The 15,150-nt window shown below is 42.6% G+C and overlaps 2 long non-coding RNA genes across 4 annotated transcripts in view; one reads left to right on the forward strand and one right to left on the reverse strand.

Annotated features, from left to right (window-relative positions):
* Nucleotides 1-5,373, forward strand: part of LOC147035117 (uncharacterized) — a 63,268-nt gene extending 57,895 nt beyond the window's left edge. The window contains exon 3 of the long non-coding RNA XR_015061390.1: nt 4,984-5,373. This is a non-coding gene — a long non-coding RNA (uncharacterized LOC147035117). The remainder of the gene's footprint in view (nt 1-4,983) is intronic.
* LOC147035118 (uncharacterized) overlaps nt 1-15,150 on the reverse strand; it is a 167,704-nt gene that overhangs the window by 47,738 nt on the left and 104,816 nt on the right. The gene's annotated exons all lie outside the window — the stretch shown is intronic.

The raw sequence follows: 15,150 nt of genomic DNA on the forward strand, positions 1-15,150 counted from the left end.
TCAAGTGATCGTCGGCGATACGTGCAGCGCGCTATGCATAAGTTAGACTATCATTGGGCATAGGTTGTGAATATATTGTGTATATATATACATATATATATACATATACATATATATATATATATATATATATATATATACATATATACATATACATATATACATATACATATATACATATACATATATATATATATATATACATATATATATATATATATATATATATATATATATATACATATACATATATATATATATATATATATATATATATATATATACATATATATATATACATATATACATATATATATATATATACATATACATATATACATATACATATATATATATATATATATATATATATATATATATATATATATATACATATATACATATACATATATATATATATATATGAGCCTGGTGTTGGCACAGTGGTTAGAGCAGCGGCTTGGGATCCAAAAGGTCCTGAGTTCAAGCCCCGTTGGGCCACTGAATTAATACACCAGGGGGTTGACTCAGCCTGTCATCCTTCCGAGGTCGGCGAAGTGAGTACCAGTGTACTGGGCCGGTGTATACCCCGGTTAAAATAGGTGTACCATATCCCTGTGTCGTAAGAGGCGACCAGGGTTGCGTCAGGAAGGGCATCCGGCGTAAAACATGTGCCAAATCACAATGCGGATCATACGGATGATCCGCTGTGGCGACCCCAAACGGGAGCAGCCGAAAGAAGAAGAAGAAGATATATACATATATACATATATATATACATATATACATATATACATATATATATATATATATATATATATATATATATATATATATACATACATATATATATATATACATATACATATATATATATATATATATATGTATATATACATATATATATATATATATATATATATACATATATATATACATATATATATATATATATATATATATATACATATATATATATATATATATATATATATATATATATATATATATATATATATATATATACATATACATATATATATTTATTTATATATATATATATATATATATATATATATATATATATATATATATATATATATATATATATATAAATTGGGCCAAAAACTACATATATACATATATATTGTTACGGTGCCTGGGGGGTCAGCCGTAAGCATGACCGCTAGATGGAGCAGCGAGCCGGCTCGACTGATCGCCCGGAATGTAAAGGTCGTCGCCCTGGATAACTCCGGAGAGGATGGGTCCTGACTGTACCGAAGTTCGCCAATGGATAGACCACGTGCGATAGGGTCGATTGCCAACTTTTCAATTTACCTAAGTACCCACGTGGTCCGACTACCGGGGAATTTCACCCTCGGCCAACTTTGTCCGAATCGAGTCGCCATCGCCGACTCGGATCCGGCGTAACCAAGCGGAATTACCAAAGTCGGGCCGGACCAAATTAACAAGTAACGAACACTAATCCTCAAACACGCGTTATGTCGAGCCAATGCAAGAAACACAAAACGAGCTGATACATTTAACAATTGGGGTTTATTTATTAATAATAATGAAGAACTAGTTAACACGTAAGAGCAGATTTAAACCGACTATACGGAATACAATGCAATCATTTACAGCACAAAAAGCACTTAACAGTTCTCTACTTGTTAGACGGGCCCACGGATACACATACGCACACACACACACCCAAGAAATGGTGGCTGATGCCTTTATATGGACTTCAGCTCGGAGGGACAGATGAGCTGAAGCCCAGGGTCTGCCTCGGACCTTTCCACCTCATGTGGTCTTCAAGCTGTTTGGACCAGGCACCAGCGTGAGCGAGCTGGATCCAATCACCGCAAGCCGAAATCCTTTCCGAGCTCCGGCGGATCCCCTCGCGCTCCAGACCACGTGCTGGTGAGATGAGGCGCCGATCCTTCCCAGGAGATGCGTCGCTTCCCACGAAGAACCACCGAGCAAGATGAGTTCAAGAAGTCACACCAAGCCAGGAACCAATTGAGACCATGAAGAGCTCCACAAACCAAGAAGAGCCAGCCGAACCAGACCACAAAGCAGAGCAACAGCCACCCAAAGAACAACCCCCCCCGACAAGAACCAACTCGATCCAAGCAGAGGGTCCCCTTTCTTATTCCTCTACACCCCCTCGCTTCGCTTCGGCGTGACTCATGCGCCCTTGTGCGCCGCCCACCCCTCAACCGCGGGTGGGGGCTGTTTACCTTGCTGAATCTCGTGACGACCCGTCCCAACCGTCATTCCTGTTTTTCGCTGCTTAGTCAGATGTTGAATCACGGGATAGGAGGGTTCTTCTTCTTTGTTGTTCTGACCTAACTATTAAAATAAATCACAGCGCAATTACATAGATTTACCCAGTAAACAATGGAAGTGAGCTATCTATAGAACACGTACTTAATGAGATAACTGAGCTAAAGGAACCTGCATGTTGTGTGTGATCGATTTCCAAATTCGTAACAATACATATAAATCGGGCCAAAAACTACATATAAATATTATTACGGCTGTGGAAATTCACATTACACCATGAAGTGCCCGTAGGTGAGATATCTCTAAGTACATGTGTAGTTAGCCCCAAAGCCGTTGTCTAGAGGGATTTTTACGTGATTTATTCGGGCTGCGACGCTTTGAGATAGCCGTTTTTCTGTTCTATCTTTAATTTGAACCAACCACGTCTCAACCGCCATCACACAACAACCACCTTAACCACCACGCCAGCCATCGTCACCAACTACAACCACGCTCCAACCCTCAGACAACAACAACAACGCCAACAGCCATGACCTTTACCTTCACAACTCAATCCCGCAAACATCGCATCACCGTCATTCCCAAATGGCACAATAACCATCAAACCACCACCAAAAACCCTCCACCACCTTCGCCTCTCTCCTTCTACGGCCATTCCCGCACCACCTGTGAACAATGAGCGTCGGGCTGTCTTGGGCCCGTTCGGAAATTGGTGCCGAACGCACCGAGCCGCGAGCGCAAATAGCGGCCTTTCCGAGGGAGACTTCGGATCAGGAACACAACACGCCCACTTTTGCTCCGTACAATTAGTAAGCGCGGGGCGGCTTGGCCCCGCCTCCAGGCGCGTCTGTGTGAAATCGATATATGCAAATTCTAGGATCAGGGGAGGTTCACACCCACTTTTCCTCCGTCCAATTGGTGAGCGTGGCTCCGCCCCCGAGGTCATCTTGATCCGGATATTTGCATATTAACTGCTCCTACCGGCCTATAAGTAGGCGAGTGCAAGGCGAATGAAGTCACTCGAGTCGGGGGGAGAGTCAGTCGAGTCGGGTGGCGAAGTGATCGGTGTGGCAGAGAGTCGAGTCGGGTCGCAAAGTGATCCGTGTGTCTTCGAGTTGGGTTCTGGAGTCGGCTGAGAAGAGTTGCGGGAAGAGGCAAGGAGCTCAGGTCCGAGGCGAGAAGGACGGCGGTCGGCGACGAGGTCGCGGTGTGGGATCGCTCATCGCGGGACCCAAGCCAGCTCGCCATTCTCCCTTCCCCAGGGCATCAACAATTCCCCCTTTCCCCCGCGCTGAGATAGTGCAACAAGGGGGCCCCGTTCCCACCACACTCCAAACGTCGTGCCAACGAAACCCGCGAAGGAGCACGGAGTTGGGGCACAGCCATGCGGCCACATCTGCGGCTCGTCCGCCAACATGTCACGAGGACGTGGGTAGGACCGCCCCGGTCTCACGAGCCTGGCCGCTCCTTCAGGTCACGCGCGCATATTGGCCTACAGGTCCATCTGCCCCCTTGTCTATGAGGGTGGCTTCCTTCCTTTGCTTTTGAGTAAACGTGTGTTGGCGCCGTCTGTAAAGTAGAACTGTATAAGTGTTGCCGTGTGTGCACGTAGTCGGTAGTAAATCTGCGTCGTTGTTGCTTTTGTTTTAATTGCGATATGTGCATTTTGACTGTTTGGCTGTATATGTGTGCTTTCCGTGTGTCACGTAATAAATGTGCTTTGTGTGAACTGTTCTCCCGTTTCGCTTCGTCTTTTCTTTATTGACCCTCCATCCTGCTTCACGTAAAGGGTTCGTAGTGGGCTTAATATGCCCGGTAATTAATCGGAACCGTCGAGGCCGACGATAACACCGCTCGGTTATCACTGTAGCACGGAGCGGACCGCTTAAGCGGTTTGTGTCTGGAGTCGACCTGCGGCGAGGTACGATCGCCTGGTTTACCATCCGCATGGGTACTTAGGTAGGTCGAGTTTGGCGAACAACCCTATCCTACACGGGTGGCCGATTGGCACGATTGTGGTGAGGTCGAAAGGACCACCTGTGACTGGCTCCGGGCGATAGTTCCCGGAGGGTCACGACTAAATTGTCCGTCCGGTGGGCGACGCGGTCGCGATTCGAGTGACGCAGCCGTTCGCACGCCGGCGGGTGCGAATTCGCAACAATATATATGTATATCTAGAAATCGGGGCAAAAAACGATATATAAATATATATGTATATATAGAAATCGCGCAAAAAACTATATATATATATATATATATATATATATATATATATATATATATATATATATATATATATATATATATATATATATATACAGTATCATGATATCTCAAAACATTGTGGATGAAGGCAGACAAAACTTGATGGATGAATTGATTTGGTGACAAGAACAAGACGATTAGATTTTGGTTCAGGTCCGGATGCAGATCCAGATGCAAACTGTTCAGCCTGGCAGAGGTATGTGCTCCACTGAGTGATGTTTTAGTTATAATAGTGATGTTGTAATCACCAAACACGAGGATATTAGCAAAGATGGATGATTCACAAAATAAGAAGATTCGATATAGAGCACAAGGCCTGGCAGGAATGACAAGATGCATACTCACTTCTAAGTCTGTCTATCCTGGGTTTGAATTCCAATGTTTCACAAGCAGGATGATGATCATCGAAGTGTGTGTGGCATCCCTCAGATGGACGTTAAACTGGGCGTCTCGTCCTTCGCGAAGAGGCGGCGAGCTGTCAACGGAAGAAATTCCCAATTCCTGCACTTTCAGTCGACTATCCTGTGTCAGAGTGGCGACGAATCCAGGATTGTAACCCTTGCCAAAAGACGGCTTCAGTGGAACTGGTGCTCTGTCAATGGTCTGGTAATTATGGGTATGATTTCATGGACCATACGATCATTGGTGTTTATGTTATCAGAAGTTGAATTGCTTTAACCACAATTACCTTTGTGAAATGTTTCACCAGGAGTCTCCTCGTGTATGTTTTGTCAAGTGTCGCACTTTCCATAATAATGGGACACCTAACTGGGGAAAAAGTGAATTTTTTTTCCTCCGAATGGAGAGCATAAAACCTGAACCAGATGTATTGATACAATTTACTCAATTTGAGGAGAAACAACTGAATATCTTCTTCACAATGGTTGGATTTATTCACAATTATGACAAAAGCTTTGTCACGAAAACAGGTTATCACGTGATCAGTATGCCCTTTCGTCACGAAGGGCAATGCCGTATTTTAGGAACCACTATGTATTTTGGGGAACAATAGAATTAGGTCATTAATTAAAGCTTCAACAAACTGCTGCCTTTCATGTTGAATGTGGTTTTGATGAGGGCAGCATATGAATACTTTTATTTGTCAACACGGTCGAGGATCCTGGAAGAGCAACAGCAAAATGGAATGGAACAAAATTGAAAGGGAGAAACACCAACAGTAGAGTAGAAGTGAGTGAGATCAAGGGGAGGGAGAGAAAGACACATGGAGTGAACAAGCTGCACAGAAGTTGGAATGGGGATGACCTGAGGTAGTGGTGAACTGCTGTATTGAAGCCCTGGAGGAAAGAATGGGATGAACGTATGGGGAAGTCAGTTCCACAGGTGAGAGAAAAGAGGAAAAATGAGTGTAGGTGAGCAGTGAGCCTGGATTCTGAGAGTTTATCAAGAAGAGAGTTTCTGACAGACCATGCGTACCCTGCAGAAACCTGGGAGGGACAGAGCCAAGAGATGGCAGAGGGTACAGTAAGAAAGAGAAGGCTGGATAACACAGAGAGCCAACCAACCTGTCTTCGATACGGAAGTAACAGGCCTAGACACTCAGCTTCGCAGTGCGAGATCTCAATGATTTTGAGGGCTTTGCTTTGCATGGCATCAAGAAGGATAAGGTGTGAGGCGGGTGCACCAGCCCAAAGGGGAAAGCACTACTCCAGTAAGTGCATTTTTTAAATGTTCAACATTATAAAAAAGGAAAAGAGCATGGAAAATCCCCACGGCTTGGCATCCATGGGGAGGAAATGCCTTCCTGAGTGGTGAGAAAGGACGCACCACTGTGGCGTCGCTGGTACTCAGAGGGTTCCGGAAAGTGACTGCACTTTCACAAAGCTCAGTGGTTGTGTTTGTGTCATCCAACAGTCCTGTGTTGTGTCTCTTGTATTTGTCTGTATGTCCATGTGTATGAGATTTGTGTATGGTGGCTCTACTATGAGTGTTGGATCTTTTTTTTAAAAAGGCCTGGTTTTCCAAGTCATTCAAGCTGAGAAAGGTGTGAAGCAGGGGTGCCAGCCCAAAGGGGAGAGAAGTACTCCATCAAGCTGCGGATGAAAGTCTTGTGGGTGGATAAGAGTTTGGATGTGCCAAGGATAGACTTTGCATGATAGACGATACCCAGTCGGCAACTAGCTTTGGAAGTAATTTTAGAAGCGTGGTTTACCCAAGAAAGATCATAACTGATTGTGAGACCCAAAGGTTTCAGCGACTGAACTTCTTTAAGAGGATTATTACAAAAGTAAATTTAGAAGCGTGGTTTGCCCAAGAAAGATCATAGCTGATTGTGAGACCAAAAAGTTTGAGTGACTGAACTTTAAGAGGATCATTAAGAAAGTAAATGTGAGAACTTTCCAGATGATCTCTTTGGAGAGACAGAGTGAGAGGGAGATTTATCAGGACTGAAAGATATTCCAAATGTTTGAGCAGCTCGTGATTCTGGAGGAAGTCAGTAAGCTATGTGTGGAGTTGGCCCTAGATGCCATAAGCAGAGTTTTGAGAGCAAGGCAAGGTCCAGAAAGTATTAAATTCTGGAGAGACTATGTCTATCGAGATAGCCCTGACATGATATTGAGGGCCACCATTTATTGTTGGAAGAGTGTTGGGAGAGCACCTTATCCAAGGTACAGTGACCTGGTCTGAATCCATACTGATGATTTGAGATCCATTGGAGAAGAGGGAGGATTTGATTTCTATTGCGATGATGGATTCCATGACCTTGCTGATTGGAAGTAAAGTGATAATTCTGTAATTAAGGGGATCGGTTTTTGCACCTTGTTTGTGTCATGTGGTTATGTTGGGTGAATTCAAAGTAGATGGGAGACGACCTCGGGAAATGATAGGGTGAACAGAACAGAAAGGGGACGGCAAGAGCATCATCGTCAGTTTTTCGGACATGTGAGCTGATGCTCTCCGGTACAGTTGCAGAATCATTGTCGAGGTTTGCCAGAAAGTTCTCTACCTTTTCAGGTGAAAAAGACAGAGTCCATGAGCAGTTCTTTGTGACAGGTTAGAGTGGGTACAAAGAGCAACTGGTTGGGGACACAATATTTGGAAGCAAACACAGAATTTAAGTATTTGGCCTTCTCACGAGTCGAGTCGGCTGTGGTGCCATTTGAAGAGAGGGAAGGGATGGAAGGGGAGCATACTTCAGAGATTGACTCAACAAGGTGCCATCAGGTTTTAGTGGAGGCAGTTTAAGTTTGAAATCTCAATCTTGAAGCGTTTCAGATATTGTTTTCTGGCTCCCCTGAGTGTACACACACTTGTTGCGGGTTTTGTGTAATGACCTGGGATTGCCTTTGGTCGGATTCACCTTCCAGGAAGAGAAGGCAAGTTGTTTCAATGCAACTGCCTCACCACAAGATCCAGTGTACCATGGATGGGTAGGAGGGTAGGAAAACTGAAGGCAATGTGGGATGGATCTGTGCACGAGAGAGCAGGTTTCTGTGGAAGAATTGCCAGGCTGAGTTATTATTCGGGGTGGTAGATATGGGAGACCATTCCTGGACTTATCAGGCTGCTTGCAGTCACTGCCAGATGCCTGTGTCAACTCCCAGACTTGCCGGCACTCAGGTGGCTTGTTGAGAAAAGCCAGAGAGATGTTAACTCTCACAAGCACATGATCAGATGAACCAATTGGAGCAGAGGAAGAGAAGGAGACATTAGCAGTGGAATTTTATTATCAACAAGTCCAGAATGAAGGATTTTCCATTGGCAAAAATTGGTGTCGGAAAGTTCAAAAATTGAGTCAATCCCATGGAGTCACAGATGTCCTTTGCTGAAGTTCCATGGTGGTGAGAAAGGGGTAGCAACACTCAGCCAATTGGGATGGTACACAGGGATAAACACAAGTAACTTTGGTGCAGGGGTAGGCCATTAGACCCATCATGCCTGCGCTGCACTAACCGCAGTATCGTCCCCCATCTACAAACAAGCCACCTACCACCTAGAACTCAATATCCCCATACCCTTGCACATACAGGTACCTATCTAAATCTCATTTAAACTTATACATCCCCTCCAACTGCCATGACCTTTCTGGTGAGATTATTCAATACATTAACCACTCTCCAACGGAAGGACCCTTACCTTAAAGCTGTCCTCACTCTCATTTTTTCACGCTCAAGCTATGGTCCTTGATCCTAACACTGTCCACTCAGCTGAAAAACTGAACTGCACCTTTCCTGTCCACACTTCATTATCTTAACCATCTCTATCAGAGCTCCTTGCAATTACCTCCTTTCCAATGTATAAAGTATTAAGGAGGGAATGAATGTGGAGGGATATGTATGGGTAGAGATTAGTGATTGTAAAAACAGAAAGATACCGGTTGGATGCTTTTATAAGGCTCCGGGTGTGAAGGAAGAGGAGGAAGGAGGAGTACATGAAGAATTCAAAAGGCCATGTGGTAAGGGAAGAGTATTGATTATGGGGGATTTTAACTTGCCAGGGATAGATTGGGTCCAGGAACAGGGAAAGGGCAGAGTAGATGAACATCTTTGTGAAGTTTCCCCTCAATCTGTTCAGCTGTTCTGGAGAAGAAGATTTTCATATGTTTTCAGGTAAGTCCAATATGGCTGCCAAACCATGTGACCTATGATGTCATATCTGTGAACCTTTTGTTCCTCGTGGATAGGTGGTCAAATGTGTAAAGTTTCGCCTTGATCTGTTCAGCCATTTCAAAGAAGATTTTTGAAGGTTAAAAACAAAAAAACAATATGGCTGCCTAACCACGTGACCGAAGATTCATTGCCAAGACGTATTGGTTCACATACAATTGTTCCTCTACCTGGCAAGATTTTTCCTATTGCATATTTTGCCAACTGGCACTCCTCATAAAAAAATGATGTTAAATAGACACCCTATTTTTGAAGGACTACCATTTGAAAAATAATCGGTTTGCTGGTTTGTGCTGTGGAGCCACGTGTTGCGCACACACACACACACACACACACACACACACACACACACACACACACACACACACACACACACACACACACACACACACACACACACACACACACATACACACACACACACACAACCCGATAAACTTCTCTCAATGCTCTTGTTTGACCACACCTCCTGAGCCACACAATATTTTTCATAAGCCACGTCCACTTTCCTACGCCACTCCCACTTTTCATCAACCACGTCCACTTTCCCTTAGCTCCGTCCACTTTCCTAAGCCCCTCCTAAAAAATGACGGTAAATAGACACCCTATTTTCGAACGACTACCATTTGAAAAATAAAACCTCAATCAAAAATCGGCTCAAGTTAAATTTTCTAAATATCTCGAAATGTTTAATTCCGAAGTCTCGTTTCTCTACATTCAAAACTGAAGGACAAGTATTGAAAATACTGTACGTGGCTTTTCGGCTGCTGCACAGCAACGGGTGGTTGCTCGGCAACGAAATTCAAACGCGCACATTCCCAGACCATATGACACCTGTTGGCAAAGTTTCATCGAAATCGGTTCGCTGGTTCGTGCTGTGGAGCCTCGCGTTGCAGACACACATACACACATACACACAGACAGACAGAAGGAAAACCTGACAATAAGGGATATATATATATATATATATATATATATATATATATATATATATATATATATATATATATATATATCGAATCCAACAAATGGACCCAAATGCAATCCCCTCTCCTTCGGCGAGGGTAAAAACAAGGATGAAGCACTCACACAGCCTGATTTTAGTTATTTGTATGCAGCTTATGGCTGCATCATTTTCTGGGGTGTAGCTGCACTGCTGATGCACTGCACCAATTAACTGGTACTCATTTTGCCAACCTCAAAAGGATAACAAGCTGAATCAACCCACCCTGGTATTAATTCAAAGGCTGAACAGGGGCTTGAACTCAAGACCCTAGGATCTATAAGCCAGACACCTTAAATATTAAGCCAGCACCAGGCTTATCCGGCCTGATGATCCCATCGAGCGTGAACATAGAAAACAAAGTGCTCAGACATAAGAAGTTCTCAGATACAAACAAAAACCAGACATAGTACAGTACTCAGATCCAAAAAGGAAAATAAGGGATTGCTAATTGAGGTTCCAGTACCCAGAGATTTTGGCCTAAACAATGCAGAAATAAGGAAAATGACAAAATACCAGGATCTCAAAAATGAAGTCAAAAGATATTAGAAGAAATTGAATATTGAAGAAAAGCAAAATTGTACCAATGATTAATTAATTGGAGCAATGGCAATGATAAAGAAGAACTTTACCGCTCCTTACAGATATCTTAAAATCCATCCCTGGGAATATTACTACAAAGGAACTGCAGTTGGAAGCTGTCCGGAGCTTGGTGATGATCCTGGAAAGAGCCCTCAGAACAAACCTTTGAGAATAACATAACTTCACACCTTCGCCCATGAATCGTGATCGCTCACAAAAACAGGGGTGGACACTTCGAGTCCTGGGACGACTCCATTCCATGTTCTGAAACCCAAACATGAAGATAACATTCCACGACACACACACACACACACACACACACACACACACACACACACACACACACACACACACACACACACACACACACACACACACACACACACACACCCACAAACACACACACACGCAGTTTCACCCATTACATATGTAATAGGTAGATAGTTGCCTCTAAAGTGATGTCAATAGTGAAAACAAGAAAGATGTCATGCAGAGCACGATACTTGTGAAATCCCTTCAACAAATTTGAGCTGATATGCAAATCCTCTTCAAGTCAATCGGATGAAAATTTCAAGTCAATCAGATGAAAATTGAGGATTTTAGAAATCCCACCAAAGTTGTTGACTTTTGGCCTATGTTTACCTCAAAAATAATGGGCAGTTGAATTCAGTGTCATGATATGTAAACCTTTTCAAATTTCAAGTAAATCGGATGAAAATTGACGATTTTAGAAATCTGGCCTATATTTATTTTTAGACCTCAAAAATATATGGTGGTTTAATTCAGTGACCTGATCTACAAATCCTCTTCAAATCTCAAGTTAATCAGTTGAAAATTGAGGATTTTAGAAATTCCACCTGAGTTGTTGACCTTTGGCCTCTGTCGACTATTAGCCTATGTTGAACTTTTGGCCCATGTTGACCTCAAAAATAATTGGTGGTTGAATTCACTGACCTGCTGTGCAAATCTTAAAATTTCAAGTCAATGGGATGAAAATTGAGGATTTTATAAATACCACCTCAGTTGTTGACCTTTGGCCTATGTTGACCTTTTTACCTCAAAATCAATAGACTTCTTGCTTATGATCAACTCCATCACTTGGTGAAGTTTTGTGAAGATCAGTTTGAAATTGTGACCTGTAGGCGATTGACATGCAGACAAACAGACAGACTCACAGACTAGAGTACTAGACCAACCAATATACTGGCGAATCTTCGATTTCACGAGTAATAAGCAATCCCAGATTTTCTGGCAGTCTGCTTGGAGTTTCTGTGTTTGTGGCTATCTTTCAGGTTACTCTTTGAGTAGGTCCCCTCTCAGTGTCGACCTTTAGTTGAGAAAATAAGGCAGGAAGAAGAGCATCTTCAGGAATGCTCAACTACAATATATTTGGTGATGTATAGCGTAAATGGTGGCTCAGCACAGATGCTACACATTTCATGGAAAAGTAAAACAGGAAGAGCTCATTGGTGTTTTCGTCAGTGATATATGGAAGAGGTTTATGTTCTGCTCAGACAAGATTTCTCTCTTCTCCTCCTCCCACTCCCCTCCTGAAAAGCACCCATGGGCACAGCAAGCAACGTTGTACTTCGTCACGGAGCCGTCCAGACCTGCAGCACACCATGTAATAATATAAATAACAGGGTAAAAGGACACACTTGGACACAGAGATTCCAATCCAGATTAGCACAATCACATCTTAGTTCCTTCACTTTACAAACCTTCCCTTCCCCTCACATCTCCAATCTTCGAAGCAAATTATTCACCAAAACATGAGAGTATGGACTGTTGATGTTAAGCCACGGAATTACCGATCATTTAGTGGGACAACTACCGTTGCTGAAGGATGAAAGAGAAAGTGAAGTGGTGATTATAACGTCGTGTCTCATCCCAAACTGAGCACTTGGCTTTACATGATTACAGACTGATATCCGATTTGAATGCTGCTCTTCTGGTCTGGTGGATTATTTGCTCTTGTTGCTTTTGTTCTTGATATCCATGTACTTCCTTGCAAAAACTCCTTTATGAGTCATGGATCCTCAATTGTTTTGCAATCATCAAAGATAAATCGTGATTTTGATGATTCTTTATAACCCAAAGAAGGGATGTGATAAACAATTGTATTCTGAACATGATGAAGAGTGAAATCAAATAGTCAACACTTCCCTTCCCTCCCCTTCTATTCCATTCCTCCACCATACATTCACTCATGTCTGGTACCAATGTAGCATTCAATTCAAAGTGTCTGGAAGAGGGAGCAATAAACTTTGGAAAATATGCAGCTGAACAGTTAGCGAGAAACATCACGGCGCTTTCCATGATTAAAAAATAATTTTGCGGTAAATAGTTTTTAGAATCTATAAATTGTGCAGAAGAGCGTTAGATTCTAACATTTTGCACACAAATGACTTTCTGCAATGTTGTTGAAAAATCCAAAAACGTCAAAACATTCCTATCTACGTTTGGCACATCATTGACCAAAAGGCCTTAAAAGGCTGGTGCTCCACCATCACATCTGTCTCTCCTGGATTCTGTGGAATCTGAAGCTCTCAACATTATTGGAATCTCTCATGATGAGTCTCTCTGCTTCCTATTGCCTCTTCTCCTGTGTAGTTCTCTCTGTCTTCCACCAGCTTTTTTTCTGTCTAATCCTCTCTGTTCCCTCAATCCTCCTGCCCTAGCCAGCAAGCATCTCACGTACGCATGCCTTCGTCCAGTAACACCCTCCAAGTTTAACTCCTAAAATCCAGGCTCACTCCACACTTGAACCATTTTGTTTCTCATTTCTGAGGTTGTTGTATTCCACTGTTCTCTCCGAAGGTTCAAGCAGGCATTACACTGCCATCTCCTGTCATATACCTCATCCTAACTGCTGTGTTTCCTACCCTCCTCTCTGTCCTCTTTTCCTGCTCATTCATTCCTTTCATGACAGTGGGGCACAGTCAGTTCATACCCTCCATTACCTCGCTCTTCCATGATGAGCCTCAATCTTGTAAAATAATAATAATTAAAAAGACAAGTCTGAAGACGACGATGGTTCACAAGCGGTATTGGATGATGTCGATTGTTTCAGAAGGCAAGGATGAGACAATGTGATAATGTTTGACCAAGTTATAAAAATGATCAACATGATGTGGTACGAGTGACAGGTTATTAGCTGCAAAATGTCGAAAACCCGGTTTCGTTCAACAACTTTCAAAATTTGACCTTTGCATAACCTTTAAAGGTCACAAAACAATGTTGTAGACATTAAATAAGGAAACAGGATACGTGCTATAGCTTACAGATAAACAGGAACTTACAGCTAGTGTATAATGGCGTATTGGCAGCGTTTAGGGGAATTGGTATATAAAAATGGGCTTCACAGGAGGAACCCGTCAGTGTTCCAGACTCCATGCTTTTTTTTTTTCTTCGGCATGACGGTGATGTTGACACTTCGATGTCTAGTGCAGTTATGATTTGAATCGTCAAGCGGCAGCCTATTAATAGGCTACGCCACGTGATCATCGGTGATGCTCTGCCGCGCTATGCATAAGTTGTGAACGCCGACAACACGCTAAGCATTCGTTGGAATAAGTTATCTATAAGTTATCGAAACGTTCTGTGTACATTACTAATACGTTATGCATACGTCCAACTCGTTAATATACGCCCAAAACTGAAAAAAACATCAATAGTTCAGCGTACGCCAGCGTTTTAGATCAATCTTGATACGTTGCAATATGCTGGCAAAATCGTCAAGGTGTGACAGGGGCTAAATAAGTGAACAGATGGTTGGTACAACCCGATTTTAAAATACATGAAAACAAACACGAGATAATGAAGATAACACCGAAGCTTTTCGTGCTGTACTTCTCAAGGTTATACACGGCAAAGAAACCAGAAACAATGATCACATGTGCTTTAAAAGCATGTCCAAGTAAAAGCGACACTGATTGGTTCTGCGTCCGTGATGTCAATCAGATTCCGAAGTCCCATTGGTTGATTCTGTCAACCAACCCGATAAGGGTTGGAGGTAATGACTCGAATGGTATGTGATCTGAAGCAACTCTGCTCCAGCCAAGATTGCGGTGACGGAATGCGTATAACACGCCGGCAGGCGGAAATCCACAACTATATATATATATATATATATATATATATATATATATATATATATATATATATATATATATATATATATATATATATATATATATATATATATATATCGTCTTCTTCATCTTTCGGCTTTTCCCGTTAGGGGTCGCCACAGCGGATCATCCGTTAAGATCCGCATAGTGATTTGGCACAAGTTTTTACGCCGGATGCCCTTCCTGACGCAACCCTGGTCGCCTCTTACAACACACAGGGATATGGTACACCTATTCTAACCGGGGCATACAC

The sequence above is a fragment of the Eptatretus burgeri genome, chromosome 1 (genome assembly GCF_056783735.1).
Source record: "Eptatretus burgeri isolate ZD-2024b chromosome 1, Ebu_testis_v1, whole genome shotgun sequence".
In the NCBI taxonomy this organism is placed as follows: Eukaryota; Metazoa; Chordata; class Myxini; order Myxiniformes; family Myxinidae; genus Eptatretus; species Eptatretus burgeri.